The sequence below is a fragment of the Lactuca virosa genome, chromosome 3, assembly GCF_052849685.1.
Source record: "Lactuca virosa cultivar CGN04683 chromosome 3, Lactuca_virosa_CGN04683_v6, whole genome shotgun sequence".
Classification (NCBI taxonomy): domain Eukaryota; kingdom Viridiplantae; phylum Streptophyta; class Magnoliopsida; order Asterales; family Asteraceae; genus Lactuca; species Lactuca virosa.
In genome coordinates this window covers 272292817-272302935 of record NC_136428.1, presented here as the reverse complement: position 1 = coordinate 272302935, position 10119 = coordinate 272292817, and the positions used below count along the sequence as shown (strand labels likewise).

Genomic DNA, 10119 nt, shown 5'->3' with positions numbered 1-10119 from the left:
ATAGTATATCCTAAATTTGTCACAACCTTTCGTGTTTAAGTGGACCACAATATCGGCGATCGACCAGACATAGACATGAAGGTAGAAATACCGATAAGCGGAGTAAGGCTGTCTAATAGCATTGATCCCAGTGTCTCAAAAATATTTTTAGTGTTAGTTCTCTTTAAATTTTGAGAGAATTTCAATTTTATTTTTATTTTTATTTTTATTTTTATTTTTTATTTTGATAAAAAAATTTATAATTTTTTTTTTAAGTTTAGTTTTAGAAAGTAGTTTTATTTTATTCTACTTTATTTTATTTTTTTATTTATTTTTATTTTTATTTTATTTTGTCCTCAAAATGTTTTTATTTTTAATAAAGTTTTGGGGTATTAGGCTTTATTTTTTAAGGCTTTATGAGTTGCAGCCCAAATGTTTTGGACAGAGTATATAAGAGTAAGTTTCCAGCCGAGAACCATTTTCACTCCTCATTTTCTTATTCTCGGCCGCAAACTCCTAATTCTCTCTCTCTCTCTCTCTAAAACTTTTTTTTTGTGAAATTTTGTGAAATTGGTCCGTTAACTTCAAAGGTATACTGATTCCGACCAAGGATATGCTCTTTTCGCTTCAAATCGACGTGTTTTAAGGGCTTAATTGAAGAAAAATCAAACTTTCGGCGTTTACGGCCAGGCTGTTTACGGCCCGACAGTTTCCAGCCAGGCAGTTTACGGCCGTGAACTCCCTTTAGTCAATAAAAATTGATTTTTCTTCGTATGTTTCACTTAAAAGCCAATTTGAACTACAAACTTGAGTAAAACATCAATTTTAAATGTTTAAATTATTTTCTCACTTGGCTTGTTTTAGTGCAGATTGAAATGGCAGAAATCAAATTTGCTGACAGTCACAACCTGGCTATCCTCTTGGCGGATCCTCCGACTGCTCACGGAGACTTCAAATCAATGATGCATGGACTGCGAGAATGTTGTCTGTCTACTGCTCTGACTGTTAATCCAGATATCTATCAAGGCTTGATCAGGGAATTCTGGAAGTCAGCAAATGTGAAGAAAGGAAGTGATGGATCCGTTTCTGTTGAAGCTACAGTCAAAGATTGCAAAATTATCATCACAGAACAGTTCATCAGGGACGTTCTAAAAATTGACGATCAATCAACCTTCCCCTCTGAGATCGAGATCCCTCAAGTTGAGTAATTTCTCACCAAAATGGGATATGAAGGTGTTTTCCCTCCGACCATGAATAAGTTGTTGCCACCGTTCTGGAGGTTCTTAGCTCATACCTTTGTGAGCTGCATTTCCGGAAGAAAGTCAGGGGCAGATGAAATTTCTCTGAGAAACACTGGTGCCATCATCTCTCTGGCTGCGGGACTGAATTACAACTTCTCAAAGTTTATTCTCGAAGAACTAATTGCAAACATCAAAGGAAAGACTAGGGACAAGTTCTTGTTGTACCCTAGGTTCATTCAAGTGTTTATTAATGAACAATTTCCCGAAATGGATGAAGAAGGAGAAATCCTCGACATGAAGTCTCTTGGGCTGAACACCGTTGGGTTCATGAAGCAAAACCGAAAGGGAAAAGTTACCTTTCAAGGAAAGTATCCATTAGTAAAGTTTGGTTTGTTTGCCGATTCGTGTGAGGCGTCTGAGTCTCATGTATCATCAGACCGCGTGACCTCTAAAGATGATATCTTTTCTAAAGATGATGTTATTCCGGTCTCTGATCATGAAGATGATGCTGATAGACCTGTTGCGATGGTAGCTGAAGAGCATGACTTGCACTCTGTACAGGTTGAGAGTGATTTCAACGAGGAAACAACAGAAGATGTGACAGAGAACATAGGAAATAATGTTGATTCTTTTGATGATTTGGATCTTACAGGTTTTGACAAGGATGATATTTCCTTTAACCTTGGAGGCAATGCTAATATTTTGTCCAATGAGGATCTTGACACGTTCTTTGCACTATCCATGATGTTGCTCATCCAGCAACGGAGATAAGGGATTCAGAAGACGTTCCCGAAACTACGCCTCTTTCTCCAATTCAAATGGCTGAAACTTCAACTCCTATGGAGACATCTTCAGAGACTCATCCCTTTGAGAATGTTACTCCTACTATTGAGCCAACAGTGAGTGAACCGCTGACTACTCAGACCTCCTCGCATACATTGAAGACGAGAAGATTTGATCCAAGACCTGGTGTCTTTGTTCCTGAACTATCTCAAGGCCTGTTGAATCAACCAATAACTACTTCTGTTGCTACTTCACCTACTCCATCCCATGAAGGACCGAGCACCTTTTATGAAGCTGGTGGTTCATCAGTACCCTCGGGATCATCTCATCTTAGGCCTTATCATGATGCTGCCTCTGAGAGGCTTGCTCTACATCTGGCACAAGAACAAAGCTCAGTGCCTTCCTCCCGAGCTAAAGGAATTTTTATTGAGGAAGGCCACTCAGGAGAGGGTGATCCCACCATTCTTGTACTTCAAAAGGAGATTAGCGTGCTCAACCAGAAGAATATTGAGCTTGATATCCGTGTGGCTGATCTTGAAGCTGAAAAGGCCCAACTTAAAATTCAGGTTGCAGATCTTGAAGCGGACAAAACTCTGAAATCCCAACAAATTTCTGATCTGCAAACCCATCTGGGATCCTTAACTGCAAGTTACTTTGATTTAAAGAAGAAACTGGCAGAGGAATTTGGCGACAAGTTCAAGTCTTCTGTTCAAAAATTCAAGGTTGGCCAGTCATCTCAAGATCCTCCTACTGACCCACCCATTCAAAGAAGTACTCGGATCGTTGATCGATTTGAGACCGAACCAGTTCAAGCACCAAATGTAGTTGCTCTTAAACGTGCAAAAATTGCAGCATCTGACAAGAAAAATCAATTACTGTTCAAGAAGAGCTCAATCCAAACCTCTTCTGGAAATCAGCCCACAGTCACCGTCACTGATCTTGAAAAGAAGAAATTTGGACACAGGTACGGTGATAGAACATGAATTGTCTCATGGGGCTTTCATGACGGGCTAAACATGTGGTTACTGAGACGGAAAAGCAAAAACGTGGAGTATTACAAAGACTTCCATGATTTCAGTTCCTGGACTAGGGTTGACCTTTCAGAACTAGCAACTGCTCCATTCGCAAATCCTTCTTGAGATCCAAAGGCAACTCATTTCAAGCTGTTCTTGGAGGACCGAGTAAAAAAGGGATTTTCTGGCATGAAGACCGCCGAGTCTTTCATTAAAAGATTTCCTAATGTACTGGATCCCAAAACAAATGATCCTTTCCAGACTGTTATGTGGCCGCCAAAAAATCAAGTTAGACAAATTCCGCTGCCGCAGACCTTCAGTGATGGATCTCTTGCAAACATGCTTTACTGGGTCTATGATGAAACCACTACGACTGCTATCATCAAGTTCCAAGATGGTTGCTTTCGCCTGTACGACAAAAGATACCTACTTCAATGTGGAAAGTGGGATATTCATCATCTGGCACTTCTTCAGATCATGGTGGCTGAAGAGATTTTCGAGTCAGCTGCTAAAGAGTACACAACAATGGTTGCTGAAATTATTGAAAAGGAGATGTGGAAAGGGGCAATGGGAGGATCCGATGTGCTTATAATTGAAAAGGACTGAGTCACAGCTAGCCCCAAACCAAGGGGGAGATTGAAGGGTCTAGTTAATGGTTTGGGCTAGGCTAATTGATGTATAGGTCTTTATGTGTTTGGAGTCTTGTAATTGAAGTATGTTGGTGTGTTTACGGCCAGAGTATGTTCACGGCCGTAAACACAACCGTAAACACGTATACGGCCGTAAACATCAAGTTGTTTATGGTCCTAGAAATAAAAATACATTTTCTAGAAAAGCAAAGTATAAACCATAATTTTAGACCCAACAATCTCCCCCTTGGTTTATAGCTTTCTTTTCTAACTGACCCAACATGTTCATGTGGTAGGTCATGCGAAACTGGTTTAAGCAGGGTGGCAGTGAATGAAGAATGATGTCAATTGCCAGCTCTTCATCGAAGTTAACATTTAACTTCAGCAAGTCGTCAACATACCTCTGCATCTTCTACAGATGAGCAGTGACAGACTCTCCGTCTCTCATTTTTGTTGTGATCATCGAAGTGATGATCTCATATCTTTCTTGCCTAGCACTCTGGTGGTACCTGTCCAGTAAATCCTGGTGCATCTCATAGGGATAGTAGTCCTCGTAGGACTTTTGGAGTTCAGCAGTCATGGTCGCTAGCATGATGCAATGGACTTTCGTGGCATCACGCTCATGGGCCTCAAAGTCAGCGATCTCCTATGGAGTAGCAGTGTTGACATTCACCTCCTTTAACTCCTTGTCGAGGACATATTCTTTGTCCTCGTAGCGGGTAACCATTCGAATGTTGCGGATCCAATCATTGAAATTGGTCCCATCGAAGATCACCCTCCTACACAAATTTATGAGTGAGAATGAGCTTGACGAGCTTGATCCTGAAGCGTTGTTGTTGTTCGAGTTAGACATCTGAAAAGAAAAGAGACAAAGTCTGATTAGATAAGAATCCCCAATTAAACACCCAAATGAGAAATTAGGGCTAGGATCCAACAACATTATTTACAACTTAAAAGAGGGATGCCGTAATTTAAATTGAAAATAATTTGAAGGTAAGTGAATGATGATTCACTAATTTCCATCATGAAAAACAAATGAGAATTAACTTTTAAATGTATTGAAAACTCCTAGTTCTTTTGAGATTCATTGAACTTTTCAATGGCATGTTTAAATCTCGATATGCCCCTCAAGTTTGTGACTGGGATACTGAGGATCACAAACAGGGTGTGAATAACCATGCCAATATGCAAGGTGCCTCCAATGTTACAGTCATCTAAGCGATGTGCCGGTTAACCACACACGCTCCATCGATCTATGACAAACATCGAATCACCCTTTTCCACCTTTGCTTAGAGCCAAATTAGTGTGTCGGTTAACCACACACGCTCCACTAACGTCTTAGCAAGGGTACAAAGTGTAATTTCATGAAATAGCATCAAATTCACATTTTTTCCTAATGTAACTAAGATTGGGAATTTTGGAAAAACATTTAGTTACTTTATAAGTCATTATACTTTTAATGAGGAAAGGGTTGCCCTATCCTACCCGTTCGGCTAACGACCCTCCACCAATCAAGGAAGCGGTGGGTGAGAGTGGACACCCATTAAAGGGCCATTTTATAGGTCATAACCTTATACCCCCTTATAGATCGGATTCGTGAATGAGGCCTACTAACGGTAAGACTAGCATTTAAGTTATACATATATAATAATTATTCTTATAATATTATAATAGTATAGGGTGAATTTTAAACTTGTAAAATTCTAGGGTTTTGGAATTTAATTATTTCAAAATTAAACTTTTAATCCAAATATTTAAATTCCAAAACTTGAGGGCAAGTTTTGAAACATTTCAAAACTATCTAGATCAAAATTCAAATAAATAATTAAACAATTAATTTTGGTGATTATCTAATTTTGACCTAATCCAAATTCATGCAAGATAATTGACCAAATAATTCAAATAATTAACATTTATCATATAAGGAAATAATTATTCAATTAATTTGAAATTATCTTTTATTTTGGCAAGGATAATTACATAATATCAATAAAATTTGTATTTTATCAGTTAAAAACGTTTTGGTAATTCTCTCACAGCAAAATAGGCATAAAATCCTGAAATATCCTCTGTCTGATTGCCCGACTCGCCGAGTCCCTTACTGGACTCGTCGACTTCATCCTACTCGGCGACTCCTCTTTGAGACTCGACGAGTTTGTCAGACAGAAGGCCAAAAACGAATTCAAGCAAATAGACAATCATGCATTGCATCAAATACAATAGAAACCAAGCAAGGCTCTGATACCACTGATGGATTTTGAGCAAAAGAACATCCTATGTGCACATGCAAAACCCTAAAGCTTGGATCTAGGTTTCTCTATTGTACATACAATTCATCCAAGACTTATGAATCCTAGATCTAGCATACATATTTCGAAATTAACCTAATAGATCAGATCTAGATGATTAGCTTTCTTGAATGGCTTGAATCTTCAAGTCTTCGAGCTTAGTGTCACAAATGTCACACCTCTAATGGCTTACAAACACCACAAGCAAGAGGATGATATTGGAGAGAGGGGAAGGGATCACAATTTCGGCTATGAACTCTCTAGGGTTTCCAGTGGCCGAAATCTGATTCCCTAAGGGTTTTATTTATACTTGTGCTGCTAGGGTTTTTGTCAAAACCCTAATGGACAGCTTAGGCCTTATGCAATCCAAGGAACCTTCTGGAATAAGGCCTCCTTGGACGAATTCAAGATGGACCTCATCTCAATTTCGTCAATGCCTCAGTCCATAAGGATTCTCAGCCCAATAACTAACTACCTCACAATTGACAGTTCCAGTACCCTTTAATTAATTAATCTCTTTTAGCCACCAAATTAATTCATAATTAATTCATGACTAATATTGATTAAATATTATGATTTCTCTTTTAATATATTATTCATATAATATATTAATAAACCATAATAAACTCTCTCTCTATAAATCATCATGTCAAGTTGCTTTGGTGAAGGCAACCCAAAAGGACCATGGACAACCGGGTCAAGTACATACCAAATATAGTTATGGGCTTAGACACTAATCAAACAGTTTCTTAGAGGCTAAAGCAAATTATGTAACAATTCTTTCTAGGTCATTTTCTTTTCTGGTTATGGTATAGCTTGTTCTAAGGGTTCTTTTTAATAAAATCCACAACTATTTTGCATATATCTATTCTCTCTCTCTCTCTCTCTCTCTCTCTCTCTCTCTCTCTCTTATGTACTCATCATGAAGTATCCATCCTTTCTTAGCTCTAGGCTCATATTTATCCCCTACATAGAATACATTTGCTTATTTTATTCTTGTAGTATTTTGAGGACAGTCTTTTGTAAAATGGGGTCCATTATAATTGTCACAACCTATTTGTATAACATATATCGATTGAGACATTTTTCTCATTAATTTTCCCATGTCTTTAGTTTTTGCATTGAAGGATTCCACTTCCTCATAATTATTCACATCTTTCTTTTTCCTAATAGAGGGATCCTGAGCAGATAAGCATTGATGTGAGTGTTGTGCTAGTTCTTCTATTATTTCTTTACCTTGAGCTGATAATTTCTTAGGTATAGGTTCCCTAATATCTATCAATTTCATAGTTACAATATCTAAGGCAATGTAAAATGTTTGTACATCTTGATGATCATTAAGGTCATGTTGAGGACATTTCTGCAACATTCTTTTATATCGCTCCCACACTTCATATAATGTTTTTTCGTCTTATTGTTGGAAATTTTGTATCTCAACTCTTTTCTTTGGAATTTTCGATGAATAACTAAATCTCGCAAGGAGTTTTACTTTCAAGTCATTTTATGTCAAAATTTCTCCTGATGGTGTTGTCTTTATCCAATTTTTAGTTGCTCCAATAAGTGTGATAGGTATAATACATAGCATTACTTGATCTTCAGAAGCATTTGGTATGTTGAAATAATTTGCAATCTCGATCACGTCTTCTACATGTTGAATGGATGGCGTCTTCATGATCGTTCCCAGCAAATGTTGTTTCTTTTAATATATTAATAACTTGTCCTTTTAGTTCAAAATTAATATTTTGAATGACTGGCCTTCTGACTCCAAATCCTCTGCTTTCACTGGTGCACGTCCTATATTGCTCCAGATTCATTGTGTCTGTCATTTTTCCATCCTTAGTTGCTTTAATAAATTTATGGTTCTTTAGTATTCTCTTCTACTTCTTTCCTCTTAGTTGCTTTAATAATTTTCTCAGGATCGTCAACTGTGTGTTGTCAAAACTAATGTTGAGCCTTTGGTCATAAATTTCCTGCTAGACAAATAGTAGTAAAAGTAGTTATCTGAAAAAGAAAAAAAAGAAAAAAAAATCAGATCTGATTTGATTTTAGCGACGAGATTTCGGAATCACGTCGCGAGTTGCGACAAAAACCCCAAATTGCAGCGTGTTTGACAATTCTCAAAGTAAAAAATCGTAAAACCGAAAATGAGACTGTGTAAAACAAAATAACCTCATAATTTTAATTTCTATTTAGTTGAAATCAATTGCCTAACAACGACGCCAAAAACTTTGATGTACGGAAAATAGTCTAATAATATAAATTTAGTTCAAACGACAAATCTAGTTTTAAATTTATTATTCCTAACAAAATAAACTAACTACTAGTACCAGACAGTGTACTTGACCATATATAGTACTAGTTGAAGTAAGTAAGAGCGTCGAACTCAAGAGGAATCGAGGTGTACTAAATAAAATAATAAAACAAAGTAATCTGAAATAAGTAAGATACTATTAAGTTAAAAGATACTTTTGATCAGACTTTCATATCATTATAGAAATATGGTTAAAGCATATGAAGTGCAATGGAAATTTGATACATATTCACTGATTTTTTATTTGATTAACTCAATGCTAATATCATTAATCCTATGACTCTATGTTATCTACTAGTAAGGATAGCTTTCCTAGGTTCATTCTATTCGTTCATATTATGTAATGACTTAACATGTATAATTAGTCTCAGGGTAAGTGGCAACCTCTTAAATTGTCCAAGTTGTTGTATTATTCACAAATATTACAAACTAAAATTCTTCAGAACTTCAACTGCATACATCTTCAACTCTTTTTTTCTTCTTCTATGGTTCTTGGCATACCCTTTTTCTCTAGATATCTTTATATCTCCTTCTTTTCTCCAGCTCTTTTTTTAATAAAATCAGCTTAATTTATATATTTTTTAGGCCGACTTAAATCGCGACACGATAGATTATTCACGATGCGGATTACAAGTTCTTCAGAAATCTTCTATATCTTCTACCATTCTGGAGATATCTTTAATTTAAATCATGCTTAGTCTTTAAGCTACAAATTTCTTCCAGAATATGCTCTAAGTATCTTCTGCTTTATCGTTTAGTCTTTATAATCTACAAAATACAAATGGATATCTTTTCAGTATCAAATATCTATAAAACTATGTAGAAAAGTATCAAATATATTCCTAAAAATATGTATAATTTATTACACATCAGCTATAAATAGTAAAACTAAGATCTTAGGGTGCATGTACACATAGATGATCTGTTTTTGTTTTAGCTGCCTTTATCGTGTGTATAGATGCATAGTAAATCCAACAAAAAGAACATAATTGTATCACTTGAGAGGAGAAGACAAGAAGTTTAAGGTTACTACTTTAGAGAAGTATCCATTATTAGAAAAATATGTTACGTTGCTTAATGAAACTCATTTAGATGTTGCTTTCAATCAAAAGGATTTAGCCCTAGCAGAAAATGTATGCTTAAATCTGTTAATCAAAAATTTGTTTACTGAAAGCGAAGAAATAAAAAATATTGTTAATAACGAGTCTATTGATACCACTTACATCTGAGGTTGGTTAAAATGATTTACATTAGGGGAGAAATCTCCACTTAGGTTCGATGTTGACTATCCTTATATCCCTCCAGGGTGACCATTTGTTCTTTCCATTAATGAAAAAACATGCCATATAATATATAATTTAATTTCTTAGGAATAGAAAAACTCATGACATAAGCAATAAATGTGTGATAGAAGAGATAGTCCCAAAAATCTGAGGAACCTCTTCTTAAAATTATAAATCAATACCAATCATTGGGTCTCTGCGTTCTAGATCAGGAGACAAAAATAATGATGAAATAATTTTAGAAAGTTCAGACTTGTCCTTAAAATTCCTAAATGATGTTCTTGTTGTAGAAAATGTGACATTCACACCAATTGTGGTGTCAAATTATCCGTATATGACCAAAGTCTCCCTAATACTTCAACCAAAGATAAAGGTATAGCAAAATCAATCACTTTTATTCAAACTCTTCCCAAATAAGTAAAAATGAACAATTATGAGGTCGGACAATGTTCTAGATGTCAAGAACTCTACAGTTCAAATGATTCCTCACCCAGACCTAGTTTTCAAAAAATTAAACTTTTCAAAAGCAAAATATCGAAACTAAATACTTTTGACATTTTGTCACCAAAGGATGAAGAAAAAAATCCCTTA

The 10119-nt window shown here is 36.0% G+C and overlaps 1 non-coding gene across 1 annotated transcript; it reads left to right on the top strand.

Annotated features, from left to right (window-relative positions):
• The first annotated feature begins 7274 nt into the window (after nucleotides 1-7274).
• LOC145168068 (small nucleolar RNA R71) lies at nucleotides 7275-7381 on the top strand. The gene has a single exon (XR_013741661.1). It is a non-coding gene; the product is annotated as a small nucleolar RNA R71 (small nucleolar RNA).
• Nucleotides 7382-10119: the final 2738 nt, after the last annotated feature.